We start from the raw sequence: 16,222 nt of genomic DNA, 5'->3' as shown, positions 1-16,222 counted from the left end.
GCCCCAACCTCGCTATTTGTTTTATTAGGAAACTATTTTTAGATAATTTAAGCATCAAGCTAATAAGGCCTATGAAAGAAGCGATAGAAAAATAAATTATTATTGGGGGGCTTCGCCCCAACCTCTCTATTTGTTTTATTAGGAAACTCTTTTTAGAATTGTAAGCCTCTAGCTTATTAGGCCTATGTAAAAAGCGATAGAAAAATAAAAGTATTAATTGGCGGGCTTCGCCCCAACCTCTCTATTTGTTTTATTAGGAAACTATTTTTAGAATTGTAAGCCTCTAGCTAATTAGGCCTATGTAAAAAGCGATATAAAAAAAGGTATCAATTTGGGGGGCTTCGCCCCAACCTCTGTATTTTTTATATTAGGAAACTAGTTTTAGAATTGTAAGCCTCTATCTAATTAGGCCAATGTAAAAAGAGATATAAAAATAAAAGTATCAATTGTGGGGCATCGCCCCAACCTCCGCATTTGTTGTATTAGGAAACTATTTTTAGAATTGTAAGCCTGTGGCTAATTAGGCCTATGAAAAAAGCTATATAAAAATAAAAGTATTAGCTGAGGGTTTCGCCCCAACCTCTCTATTTGTTTTATTAGGAAACTATTTTTAGATTTTTAATCATCAAGCTAATTAGGCCTATGTAAGAAGCGATAGAAAAATAAATTATTATTGGGGGGCTTCGCCCCAACCTCTCTATTTCTTTTATTAGGAAACTGTTTTTAGAATTGTAAGCCTCTAGCTAATTAGGCCTATGTAAAAAGCGATAGAAAATAAAAGTATCAATTGGCGGGCTTCGCCCCAAACTCGCTATTTGTTTTATTAGGAAACTATTTTTAGAATTGTAAGCCTCTAGTTAATTAGGCCTGTTTAAAAAGCGATATAATAATAAAAGTATTAATTGGGGGGCTTCGACCCAAACCCGTTCCACTTGTATGATATGCAAACCAGTTTTGGAATTGCAGACCTCTCACTAAATATGTGAAAAAAGAAATTTGAAAATAAAAGAATATTAATTGAGGGCCTTTGATTCTTTCCAACAACTTAAATGTATGTTGCGGAAAAGCTATAACATCTGAACTATGTTCAGCATGAAATAAATATAAAAAGCACATTATTTTTATTATTATTTGTTTTTGGCAAGTTATTTATTTTGGTATAGAGAGAATTGATTTTGATTTAAAATGTTTAGTAAAGAGGTATTTAGAATGCAAAGTTTCTTAATTTACATAAAGGAAGCTACCTAAACAAGTTAGAGTAGGCTAAGGCAATACTTATCATTGAAATAATAAGAAAAAGAATTAAAAAATTAATTTCGAACGTCCGAGGGAAAATATTTGCGTAAAACGCTGTAATGAATAATGAATAAGTTTTGATAAGGCAGTGGCATTACGTATTATTGAAATAAAAAAAGAATTAATTTGAATAATTTTGCTATATTAGAATAACAATTGATAATATACTATTTCCAGATAAGAATATGACTCCATATTAAATAGGCTAGGGGTACCTATAATAATAATAATAATAATAATAATAATAATAATCTGTGGCGTTACAGCTCGTGAAGGGCCTAGACCGACCAGCCGGCTGCTGACCTCACGCCCACATGCAGAAGCAGAGGTGGGCGATCATCCAACCAGAATGGAGGTATCGTGTGGTTAGCACGATGATCCCCCCAGCCGGTATAGCTGGTATACCCAATCGGATTTCGCTACCTATCGTAGCTCCCCAAGTGCATCATGATGCTGGGTGGGGACCGGTCCCATTCACTGGCCGAAATTTCATGAGAAAATTTCTTCCCCCATGAGGATTCGAACCATTCCGTAACGCGAGTCCTAGGCAGGATGCCTTAGACCACGACGCCACGGAGCGGGACACCTATAATGCAACTAAGCCGAAATTAACCCATATATGCTCACAGGGTCGTTAACGACCCACGTCATATTTTTATTGGTTCCTTTAATATTTGTTTAAATTTTCGGTTGGACACCATCATTATGTGTTCGATAATATATTGGCAATACTTTAGTTTGTCCAATTGTTCCGTTGTAACTCTCTGCAATGCATTTTAACTGAAAATGTGTAACACTTAGTTTGGTTATAATGCACGTCAACAAAGAAATGTAAGTAGACACTTCATTGTTAAGTATTTTAGTTCTGTTATTGTTTTATTACATAGGGCACGCAGTAACCAATATGATTACATAAGGTGGAGTCATGAATTGTATTCAATAGAGGCGTAATAGTGTAACAAATTTGGGTGGGTTGTTTTCGACCCTATGGGCACATAGGGAACCTTTCGTACATTTTGCTAAATTTTCTAATAATATTATTATTGATAATCATTGTGAGCAGATTTTCTTTACTTTCATATTCCCTATGAAAATTTACGAAACATTTACGATTTATAAGTACGTGAATTAATTTTTTAGGAAAACTACTATCCTGCTAACAGAGCTAACAAGCAAACATTCTGATGAGGGCAAATAAAAAAGTTAATTTGTTTTTCTTCCACCATGTTAATAATGTCAAAAGAAGAGCTTATACAAATTTTGGCCACTCAACCACAATTACGAGGCTGTCCAGAAAGTAATTTTCCTGGGGCCGTTTACAGAAAAAAGCACAATTGCATGGAAAGACTTATTGAACCAGATACAGCAATTATTGCGCTATTTGTCAACATATCCCCAACTGGAATTGAGACATGTCACACCATGGGGTCAATTTTTGTATCTTTGTGTCGTAGAAGTCAGCCGCTGGGATCGGAACCAGCATTTCATAGCCGTTTGCAAGTCTCTGTCGATCCCATGATATGACAAATATCTCAAGTTCGGTGAGAATATGTTGAAAAATAGCTCTGCAATTGCTTTGTCTGTTCCAATAAATTTTTCCAATGAAATCGTGTTTTTTTTTTCTGTTAACTTCCCCTGGCGAACTTATTTTTTTACGGCCCTCGTAACTTCTTCTGAGATTATTAACATGGTGAAAGAAATTAATTAACTTTTTATCTGCATCCATCAGAATGTTTTCTTGTAAGACGTTTGTTTTCCCTTATTTTAGAGATAATTACGACAAATTTCCCAAAAAGAGTCTTACCCCTTTCGAAATACTGGAATAACTTGAGACAGTATTTTCTCAAGAAAATATTTCAAATATTGAGTGGTTCTACAACCTCCTGAAGATGACGGTAATGAAACTGGTGACAATTCGGTTGACGAAGATTGTAACAAACTCTGTGCCATCGCCAACTTGAGGCTCCAGCTGAACAGTAATAAAAAAATTCCTATTATATCAAACATGTAAAAGGTTGACTAAATTATGTTCAACAACCTTAGTAAATACGCCCTATTACAGACCTGCAGAACTGTAGCTCTTGAGTGCGACTTCTTTCCTCCCCTTTCTTACCCCACCCACCTTTTCTACCTGTGCGGTCACGGCGTTCTAGTTACGCTCGGCTGCATCAACATTCATTCTAGCGGCGGAAGTCGATCATCCCGAATAGAAGTGGAGTGAGGCTGACGTTATAGTTCCCCTACTTGCGAGTTCTGCAGGCTTGCCCTATTACTTAGCACCCACCTGGATTTTCTGAGTAACAGATATAGTTTATATGCATAGTAGTTTTGTATATACAGTGGCTCCCATTAATATTCGGTTTGACTGGCATGTAAGATTAAAATAAATACACTAGTTATTTTCAAAAAAATTAGTGAAAGTAAAAATGTGCACTATAATAAACTTAAAACTATACTCTCCGTAAAATTACATAGAATTACAACAAAATGAAAAACATCTTCTCTGTTGCATAATAAAAAATTATAAAAATTATTACATTATTTGTGATAGAACATAGTGTCTCATTAATATTCGGTTTGTTCAATTCAATATTTTGTTGAATACCCCTTTTGCCTCAAAACAGTCCTCCAACGCCTTGGCATGCTTCTGGATAACTTCGTAGTAAATTGGGGACTAATTTTCCTCCATTCTTCCGTTAATCTCCGTTTCAGTTCTGTCTTGGAAGTGATAGAAATTTGTCTGATATTGCGATTAAGGTTCTTCCACAGATTCTCAATCGGATTTAAATCCGGTGATTGTGCTGGGGTTCGGACAGTTGTATAGAAGCCATAAATGCACTTTTACAGCTGTGTGTTTAGGATCATTGTCCTGATAGTACTTGAAACTGTCTTTAATCCCTAGCTCTCTCCATTTCATTTTAAATTATTTCTAATAAAGTCCAAATACACATGCTGATCCATTCTTTTTCTACGAAAACAAGTTCACCAACTCCACCTGCAGCCATACAATTCCATACCATGACGTTGCCCACACCGTGTTTCATTGTTCGCAACATTTTTTTTTTTTCCGAGATCTTCATTTTTCTTATGCCACACGTACTCTTGTCCATCCGACCCGAAGACGTTAAATTAGCTTTCATCAGCAAACATCACAACGTCCCACCAGTTTTCCTCTTTATGGACATGTTCCCTTGCGAACTGAAGCTGCCTCCTTTTATTTATTTAATTTATGTAAGGTTTTCTCCTACATACTCTCCCATTAAACCCCTCTTTCCTCAAATCTCTTCGAATTATTTCGGCATCTACCTGCTAGCTAAACTCCTCAAGAACACATGCTGCAAGTTTCGTTGCATTTAGTCGAAGATTTTCTTTTATTTTCTTCAGGATGGAATGGTCTTCTCGTTCAGTTAATTTTTTTGGCTGCCCTTTCTGTGGTATGGACTCGATTCTGCCTTCGTTTCTGTCTCTTCCCACTATATCCCCAACTGTATTCTTATTCACACTAATATTTTGGCAATTTTTGTGTATTTTAGCCCCTCTTCGTCATGATAGATCACAAAAGTTGTGTTGTTTCCTTTGCGACCGATTTGACGACCTGTAGACATCCAACTTCGCCAGGGTTGTGCACAACGTGTAGACAGAATGATTGCACGTTCGCTACTGAACCCTACAATGATGTCAACGGAAAACGTGCATTAGGTTGAAAGCAAAGAAGTCAAAACCGAATATTAAAGAGAGTGAACTTTGATGGTACTTGCCGATTATTTGTTATTGCATCGTGAATATTAAACTTTCGATGTAAATTATTTAACGTTATGTACAAAGTGCTTAAATAATGAAGTTTCAAGCAAATGCAGGTTCGCTTGAACACAGAACAAAACAACAATAGCAAAATACTGTAAAATCAATCACGAACCGAATATTTATGGGAGCCACTGTATGTCCCTTTGTATTTGTATACACAAGATATAAATGTAATAATACATTTCTGAGTTATATTAAGCAGAGGAGTCTTTTTTTATTAATTATGTCCAACAGATTTAGTAAATAATCGTTATGATGAATTTACTGTAATATGCATGGAAAGGTTGTTCATGTGCCCACAGGGTCGTTTTCGACCCACGATTAAATGGGCACTAATGATTATGTAAGCGGAAATTTTGCATTGTCATTCTCGTACTATGGCTAAAAGAAGCAACATTTGTGAAAATGAAGACTTTTTTCAAAAATAAAAGTTACGGGCATATATGGGTTAACAACAGATATTGCAAAAATAATTGTATCAAATTTGGTTATTTTTTGCCAAACATTTCCCGCAAGTGAACTGTTTTTTACCAACAGAGCCAACACAAACTTCATGAAATCGTGTTGATCATATTCCGTATTGAATTCATGTTCCAATTCTTCCAGATGCTTCGCTGTTGTAGTTAACACCACAGAAACTGCACACAGAATCTTTTTCCTGAATATTGTTGGCGTTTCCTGGAAGTATATTTCGTGCACAAAGTATTTTTCTTGGTGCCTGCTGAAGTATCTTGCATTGTGTCTGGAGTTGCGTTTGTTCCCATTTTTCTTGCCATTAAATTATTTCTGTACTCTGGTGTGGTCAGCACAGCAGCCTTCTGGGTTAGTCTTTGTTTCTTGGGAAGTGTATCCAGCTAAGGGGATGGGAATTACTGTCGAAAAGGCACTCTTCTTTTGGTTTAAACCTAATCCTTCTAGGCGAATTGTGAGGTGTTTGTGCTGTTGGTGAGGCTTCACTACTGTGAAATGATGTAGATGGCGCCCCTACAGCCGAGGCTGAGCAGAAGTTTAGACTTTAGAGTAGGGACCAGAGGTCTGCATCGGACGTTTTCGCTCGAGCGCCAAGTAGTTCATAGCATAATCCGATAGGCAGCGCACATTTATGGTGGGTAAAATTGTCACGAGCGATAAATCCTCGAACGGCATAAGCCGAGCGTTAGACATTCGTTCTTGTTACAGTGATGAACTGTGTAGTAACATCATAGATGTTTATCATTTCAAAACTTTACAGTGTTTAACTAACTACAAAACTACAAAACTTGCTTTAAAATGTAATATAAATGTTGTAGGTAAATTCCCCCCCCCCCCACACACAGGAGTGATTTTGTTTTTGCCACATCTGATAGATGTTATTGGATGTAAATGTAATTGTTACAAACGGAGAACACAATCACTATAATGCAAGAACTGTATCAAGTTTTCTAGTAGTAGTAGTAATAATAATAATAATAATAATAATAATAATAACAATAATCTCTAATAATAAGGTATCAATCGTTGCGTCTGTACATTTGTCCCGCATGATTATTCGTTTTATTATATTTTCTGTGACGTTATCTCTGTAATAATATTGTTATTAATCTACTGCTATATCAATAATAATGTTTTGTAAAACATTTCTACATTGTCGCAGTATATAGGCGAAACACTATGTATGGACCTATTTTATATATATATGGTAAATCATATATTGAATAATTATTAATTAGCAATAATAACTGTATACCGAAGTAACGATCGGCAAATCAAAGAAAAGGTTAACAACAATAACAGACATGTCTATTGCATACTGTTCTAAAGCGATGTTGTCGCGTCTTTTTCAAACTGCAGGGCGTACAAACGAGAAACACGACTACTTTATAACTAATAATAATAATAATAATAATAATAATAATAATAATAATACTTTCATGCTATCTAACTACATTAATTAAATAAATATGTAAATTACAGTTATTAATTACCTGACATCCTAGCTCTCATCTGAACTGCTTCCTTCACTGTCACTGTCACCTACGCTTATAATGAACTAGTCTCTGTCGTTTTCAGAATCGCGAACAATATATTGGCGTTCTATTTCTCTTGTCCTGTTAACACACTTTGTCCACAATTCCGAATTTATTAGTTCAACACATTCTTGTATAGTTCTGCATACACTGTCACTACGTGATGGAGTCACATTTCGTTTTCGAACTTCATGTTTTAAGCGCGCCCAAATAAATTCAATAGCATTTAAATTACAGTGATATGGGGGCAACCACAAAACCTCATGGCCGAAATCTCTTGCAATTCTGTCAATGACAAACTCTATACTGATATTAGCTTCTTTTATGAGTTCAAGCAATACAGATATAGTGGGGAGTGGATTGGGTACTTCTAGATTGTGTTGTAGCATGAAGCTAATAATATCATCCTTTCTTGTGGATCTATTTGGTAGACTAAACTGTAGCCTGGAATGATAAGCAGCGTTATCCGTTACAGTTATAATCGGAGGGCTTGTTGGAAGATTTTTCATTAATTTGTTTGCAAACCAGTCCTCGAAAATTTCAGAATTCATCATGTGAATCTGCTTTGGAGTCACCTATATTTCTAGCTGAAAGGAACAAACAATTTGGAACCCAGCCGTCACTACTACCTGCGTGCAAAACCATAATTCGTTTCCCACGAGATACAGGGGCATTGAAGGCACATGAGCAACTCCAATCATCCCAACCTTTTTTGGGGACATCATGTATGTCAGACCATGTCTCTGCCGATCTTTTAGAACGAAGTGTGTTCAAATATTTGTACCTCCATGTTACTATTCTCGACGACTCCATTATCACGCGTCTTTTGTTAAGAACTCGGAACCTGAATCCTAACTTTTTCAATAATTCTCTCAGTGTTGTTTCTTTGTAGGGGAATTCACATTTTTTTTGAAGTTCTATTAATATTTCACTAACTGTTGGCGACTGTCCATTTTTAAAAAAATCATACACCATTCGACGAATCAGATCGCAGGTGAAGTTATCAACTTTTTCAAATTTCTATTTTTTATTTTTACATTTTTTTGGGTGTTTTAGGGCCTCTTTCTACAACTCTGCTTACGGCTTGCCTACTTAATCCAACAGCTTTTGCGGTCTCTGTAATCAGTCCCTTGCCCAATTTATTACTTTTGACGTAGGCATACACATTACAAATTATTTTCTGAGACTGTTTATTCAATGTCCCCATACATTTTCTACCTGTAATTGTCTTACTTCTACTAGTTGAAGGAACACACGCATTTACATTACTTTCAACTTCATCATCGCCTTCCCACGGCCTCCACATCTTAAATATTAACACCAACTTATAACTTCCACTTGAAATGCTTTACTAAACTGAACGAACATTTGTTATTAAAAATGGCAACCTTGGTTCTTACTCCACGTGGACTTGATATGTACACGTCAAAATTCAATCCTGGATTGCCATTGGCGGCAACCGTTTTTTGTAGAATATGATTGGAGCGGTGGGACTAAAAGAACCACAATCACAAGCGACAAACAATGACTTATAAATATCAAAAACTCGCCGGTCGTTACTGTGGCTGGCGCGGCGATAATAAATGTAATTGTTATAAACGGAGAACACAATCACGATAATGCAATAACTATCAAGTTTTCTAGTAATAATAATAATAATAATAATAATAATAATAATAATAATAATAATTAGTGTATCAATCTTTGCGTCTGTAACAGTTGTGCAGCATGATTATTCGTTTTATTATATTGTTATTAATCTACTGCTATATCAATAATATTTTGTAAAACATTTCTACATTGTCGCAGTATATAGGCGGAACATTATGTATGGACCTATTATAATATATATTTGGTAAATAATATATTGAATAATTATTAATTAGCAATAATAACTGTATATCGAAGTTTTTCATACTATTTTATTTATAACTTCATGTTCCTGTTTTGGTACGTTCCATTGACTGTTCCATTAAACGTTTGTCATAAACGCAGAAAATAAAGCCTTATTTTTACCGTGTGAGCAAAACATATGTGTATCTTATCTGTCGCCTTCATACAAGATAAGACATGTCGGTGAGATGACCTTGTACTGTGCTTCTATTTATTACGAGCGTATCACGACCGATCGTATCTCACTCGAGGCTGCGACACTCGACCGAGTTCAAGCGAGCGATTTAACTCCAATGCAGCACTCTGGTCTGCTTATTCCGCTCTCGTGTACTCCTCCATTTCACTAGGACTGATCGACTGGACACTGCAACTTGTACACATACACTGCTGACTACAGACGTGCATATCAGGACCGACCATGTCCGTTACACATTACCAGGGAACGGATTTATATGGACTAAAAATATATGAAATATGTAAATATATATGTAGTTATTTTTACCAAAATATGGAATTAAATATGGATTTTTACCAAAATATGGAATTAAATATGGACTTAAAATTATAAAAAAAATGACTATGTACGTTAAATATTGGTACATTTTAATCAAACTAAACAAAAAATATAATGGACGTACCTTATCTTCCAATGTAGTTTCAACAAAACACAATTTTTATTGTCTGTTACCATAACAATAGGTTACAAACATTTCTTTCAAGTGCTGAAAAGTGAATCTTCTTCTATTGTCTCTGAGGATAGATTTATACTGACTAAAAGAGCGTTCGACGTCACAAGAAGTAACTGGTACATAATTCAATTTCACAATGTCTGCTGGGGATAAGTCCAAGTTAATCTTCACTGTTGATTCACCACTCATCACAGCAACAACCTTTTGTAGTTCTTCATATCCAGGGTTTTTTGAAAGTACAGTGTCCACCTTAGCTCTTACTGCATCTGCAACTTTACCTCTACCACGATTCAGTTGTTCCACAGTACTATTTATAATTTCAAAACTTTCAGATAGTGAAAGGTGCCTGTTTTGGAGACTTTTGAGCGTTTTTATGATGCATGAAAATGTATGCTGAATGTGAGCTAAGTCATTCTTCACACTTATGTCACAGGTAACTGTTTTCGCAGTATCAATTGAGACTGCATCTTCAGAGTCCAATGCAAGGAGAACATTGTTAATAGAGTCTATATGTTCGGCATAATATTCAACTGCTTCTAGCCATGTACCCCATCTAGTTAAAATTGGCTTTGGTGGCAATGGAATTTCAGGGTACATTTCTTTCAACACGTTAACTCTACTGGGAGCTTTGAGAAATACTTTTTTCACTGATGAAATCAACAAATCTACTTTAGGGAAATTGTCTCTGACCACTTCTGCCACACGATGAAATGCATGCGCCACACAAGTAAAATGAGTCAATTTAGGATATACAACAGATAATGCTTGTCCAGCTTTGACCATATAAGGGGCAGCATCGCTAATAAAGAATAACACATTATCGTACATAATACCCTTTGGCCACAGGATACCCATAGCTTCGTTGAACAGTTTAACTATAGTTTTGTTATTGCACTTTTCTAGAACATCACAATGTAAAAGAATTCGTTCAGAATATTGTTCACTTAACAAACCGATAACTACATTACCAACAAGTCTACCTTCTTTGTCGGGAGTCTCATCAATGGAAACCCAAATTGAACTATCTTTAATTTCATCTCTTATCTTCTGTATTGTCTCATCGTAGATGGATGGAGCATACGTCTTCCTAAGTGTTGACTCATCCGGGATTGTATGTTGAGTATATTTTTCAAGGAATTCCCTGAAGACCTTATTCTTTAGTTTGTAGAGAGGAATATCAGCAGAGATGAGAGAACGGCACAGGTCGATGTTAAACTCAGATCTTACATTCGATGTTGTTGGTTGTGTTAAAAACAATTGTCTCTGCTTGGAATTTAGTTGTTTGTTGGCCTGATGTTTACTAGTTGTAATGTGTTGTTGCACCAGGAACTTTTGTGTAGATGATACTGCACACTGACACAAATTACAAAATAATATTTTATTGTCAGTTGATAAACCATCTTCTTTAAATTCTGAAATGTAACTTGTTAGTTTTGATTTTAAATTGACTGAATGACGTACTTTTGGCATATTTACCGTCTTTATAGTATGATTTACAAAACTGAACCTATATGTACTCTGACTGGCATTTAACTGTTGAGCTGCACAACTGAAGTCTCTTAAAAATTTTAAATTAAATTAATACAGTTTTGTAACTTACTTTCCCATTGTTGATAGGACTGCTAATTTTCAAATAACTCTGATGTTAAAGGGATTACTGAACATGTGTTTAAATCTCTATTGTTGAAATGTATTTTTAAAAGTTAATGGAATTTTGTTTTGTTTTATTGTTAAACCTAATATAATATGGACTGTTTTATATGAAATATGGAAAATATATGGAAATTAACGAAAATATGTACTAAACTCTAAAATATGGAAAAATATGGAAAATAAAAGTAGGATTTTTCAACCCTACACATTGTGAAACATAAAGATAATGCAAAATATAAATTATATTAGCTTTATAAGTAAATATGTATTTACATATAAATCCTTTCCCTGCACATTACGCTATCTGCATTGCTTTAGTGTAGTTTCCTATCCCCATCCCTCAGACAGCGCACTGAATTGAATACTGTAAATAGAGTATTTTTAGTAGGTTGTTTTATGACGCTTTATCAACAGCTTAGGTTATTTAGCGTCTGAATGAGATGAAGGTGATAATGCCGGTGAAATGAGTCCGGGGTCCAACACCGAAAGTTACCCAGCATTTGCTCATATTGGATTGAGGGAAAACCTGAACCAGGTAACTTTCCCCGACCGGAAATCGAACCCGGGCCACCTGGTTTCGTGGCTAGACGCGCTAACCGTTACTCCACAGGTGTGGACTACTGTAAGTAGACAACGTAAACAATGTCAGATGAATACAGTTCATTTCCGGACCAGGGTTCCTTATCTCAAATTGATACATGTGCCCTTCGCCATCATCCCTAAAAGTTTGTAACACCACCTCGGAAACACTCTGTATAGTTCAGTCGATCCAGAAAATTTGTAAAACATGATGGGGTGTAATGTAGGCCGCCTCCTCGTGGTACACCCTGGATAACGCAAAATGGCCTACGAAGACAGCTCATGATTTCAGGTATTATTATTATTATTATTATTATTATTATTATTATTATTACTATTATTACAGTAATAGATACATTAGCGTAGATGTGACCATACATATAAAACATGCATATTAACCATAAATATTATTAATGATTACAACAATAGCTGTATTGTTTAACATTTTTCATAATTTGCGATCTACCTCTACGAACAACATTTAATGACACTGCAGGAAAAAGGCAATGAAAACATACAGCAGCAGCTGCAATTATCGTGTTCTTTATTTGCGCCATCAAGTTGCTATTTATTTCCTCCACAGGATGATCTACAATTCAGTGGTCGTCAGCACTCGCTGAAATGGGTAAAGGGTAAGCAGTGTTTCGTAATATGCTCCGTCGTGCAGCAGGAAGAAAGAGAGAGCATACCCGCCAGCAGCCACGGATGCACACCAGTCCAATGCTTTATCCATAGGTAAGAGACGCTAGCTCGAGTGTGCACCAGCGAATAGGGATTACAAAGAATGGACATTGAGCGAATTATTCTGTGTTTTGTTTCTCTGTGCACCGGGGTTTAGTTCCACTTTCAAGCGCTAGAGGTTAGTGTAATCAAGTACACGCTAAGGAGAATAGAGTTGAGACTAGAGATGGGTAAAAAATAACACAACAGTTATTTTGGAACTGTTCCGGTCTCGGAACTGTTGCAAAAATGAACAGTAGGTCGGAACCTCCTGTTCCGAAATAACAGTGTTCCGACTCCGAGCTGCTCACTTGCCCAGCTGTTGCGGGCTCGCAGTACCGCGTTGCACAAGGTATGTTCCGACTCCGAGATAACAGTCGGAATGTCGGAGCTTGTTCCGATGTACCGATAGCTGCAGTTACACTGTTCTCGTTGTTCTTTATGTCGTACTTGGAACTTCGTTGGATGAAGTTGGTACTTGAAACTCTCACGTGGTTGGAGGGGGGCGCATGGAAATTGAAATCCTTGCGGTGGCGCGAACTTTAATATCAACATTTGTAAGACTGGCCAATCATCTGTAATGTTATAGTAAGTATTTAATAATCTGTAATATTCATTCCCGCTTTATGGTTTATTTCACCATTAGTTGACTAATTCTGTTTTATAAACATTCTACAAAGTCATAAAGTACGCATACTATTATTAATTCATTGGTCAGCTGATTTTATACAAAGGTTAAAGTCGTAAATGGTAATGAGTGGTTTAGTTACAATGTCTGTATGTCGTTTGTTGAGGTTAAGTCTGACAAGCACAAATTTTTGTGCTATCTTCTCTGTTATCAAAGAACGACAAAAATGTTGTAGCATTATTTGTTGGAAACTACCCATATAAGTACTGATTTGGAGAGCGAGGTTTAATGCGAAGTTTAAATTACACTTTGGTAAAGATGCGATTCCAACATTTTACTAACCCACTGCGGTGTTTCCAGGTTTCAGTACTGCCAATATATATCTTTATTTATGAAATTATATATATTATTATTATTATTATTATTATTATTATTATTATTATTATTATTATTATTATAACTGTGCATTAAGAAAAGTAAAAATAAAAATTAATGATTTGTTTTTTTTTTTATTATGTAATAGAGAGAACAGAAATTACATACCATATGTTTTAAATGTTATGTTATTTTTTTTTTTTAGTTGGCTACCATGTCTTTATAACTTTATGTACGAAAACAAAGTGTTGTATTCTGTCCTTGTAGTCAACAGCTGTGTAATTACTAACATTAAGCTTTTGAGTTCTGTCCGCATGCACATCAATTTTCCAAAATCGATTCGAATGTGCATTGCAGTGCCATCTATAGATAAGAATGTGTACTATGCCATGCCTATGAGTGCTCCAGTGTGAGCAGCATGGTGAAGAGGGAGGGTACTGTACTGTTCGTTTGAACGACTCCGACTCATCACCACTGGTGACTGTTATTTCGGAACTGTTATTTGGAACATAGTATTTTTTCGGAACCGGAACAGTCGGAACTGTTCCGGGAAAAGAACAACTTCGTCCATCACTAGTTGAGACACAGGGTCCAAACATCGCCTACCTTATTGCATAATCCAGTAACGCTTTGCTTCAAATAAATTCAAATTAACAGCTTTTCCTCATTTCTCAGTGACAAACTAGTTGTAATAATATTTTTTTTATGTTTTATATATAATAATTATATTATAAAATAATATAATACATTATAAAGTTATGTATAAAATTCGTTTAATATTTGTATACAATATAATATAGGTATATGTTTTACTTCTCATAGGAGGTTTGTTTTTTCATTTTCAGCGCTATCAAATCATTACATATTTTAATTGTTGTTGGGGGTCAACGTCTCAACTCTCATTATAAAGGAACTCTAGAGTCTAGACGTTACAGTTATGAGGGATTTATTATTTCATTGATCCAATTTATTTTATTTGAGTACATAATGTGCCTAGATGTATTAATTGTATGTGTTACATTTCCGCTGTGTCGACTGCTAGCTGGTGTGATGTCAGCGCCAACTCCAGAGAGAAAGCAGAATCTCACGCTCAAACTGGTTTGAAGGTCATTGAAATCAGTCCTGCTACATCAAAGGTACCGACGCGAAGTGTCCATACTGTATAATTACCTATATGCCGGGTGCACTGTGCTGATGACTGCTGATCTAGACCAACAGCACAAGACGTAATAGAAAAGTACGTCCGCTCAAATGAGAGCCGGTTGGAACGTGCGATTGGACACACTTACCGCAGGGAGCAAGTAGGCACCCGACTCCGAGCAGGTACGATAATCACTTTCTTTTGTCTTTAAGTTCGATATACTTTACCTAATGCTTTTTATTGTTAATGTTATCCATTACATTTACTGTTAAATCACGTACTTCTTGAATAGATTTATTTCCCAATGCATTTTCTGACCGGACATTTTTCTTCACTTCCGACCAAACGAATTCTATGGCATTGAGACAACAATGGTAGGAGGGCAGTCGTAGTACAACATACCGTATTTTGACCACAGTTCGTCAATTACATACATATTTTCCTATGATGGCTACGTTTTATCTCTTGTAACAGATGTAACTTTGTTGTTGGGACTGGCTGGGACAAAGGGATGTTATTTTCACGTATAAATGTTTTAATGACATCTATTGTTCATTTAGTGGTAGGTACGGGATTCAAAATACGGGAATGGTATGGGGCATTATCCATAATGATGACAGACGGTTCTTCCAGTTGTTTTAGCAAACATTCCTTAAACCATTCTTCAAAGATTTTTGAATTCATGATAATTAATCAGCCGCAGCATCACACATACTTTGGTGGATAACGAATAATGCCCTGGAATGGAACCATTTCTTCCCCCCGCATATAAAATTACCATTCGTTATCCCTTACCTGAAGAAAAATTGTCTTCAAAATAACTTGACCCATCTCACCAACGACACTTTACTCCAGCCGTGGCGAGAACGTGACTCGCGAGTCATTGTGGGTCGCAGTGATAGCTGTGTATTTCGCTTGCTTCTAACCTCCGCCAACCCCCATCCTCTCACTCACTGGATTCAAACTCCGTTCCATTTGTATTTGTCTCTGACCTGCGAGTGGCATATGTCTCTCTCGAAACCATGTACGAAAGTTCCAAGTAGGATGGGAGGACGCATTTTTTTTTTTTTTTTTTTTTTTTGCTGTCAATTTGATGAGAATATTAAATGTATGATTTGTTCACAAGTATTACGAGGAAAACAGTTGTATAACATAAAACGGCATTATACTACATGTTACTGATGAAACATCATCATCATCTCTGTACGTCGACCTTTTTTCAGCACATGTACAAATTATGCGGTTAGCTCTTGAATTTGAACTCACTGATTTACTATGTGATGTCAAATGAAAGCTAGATGTAAGGACCTGACAAATGTTGAGCTTTTAAATCTTTGCCAAAAAATAAATATCCGAAGCTTCGTTCTTTCGCTTGCTCTGTTGAAGCCATGTTCGCTACAACTTACGTTTGTGAAAAATTATTTTCAGCAATTAAAAT

The sequence above is a fragment of the Periplaneta americana genome, chromosome 15 (genome assembly GCF_040183065.1).
Source record: "Periplaneta americana isolate PAMFEO1 chromosome 15, P.americana_PAMFEO1_priV1, whole genome shotgun sequence".
In the NCBI taxonomy this organism is placed as follows: Eukaryota; Metazoa; Arthropoda; class Insecta; order Blattodea; family Blattidae; genus Periplaneta; species Periplaneta americana.
This window is presented reverse-complemented; position numbering follows the sequence as displayed.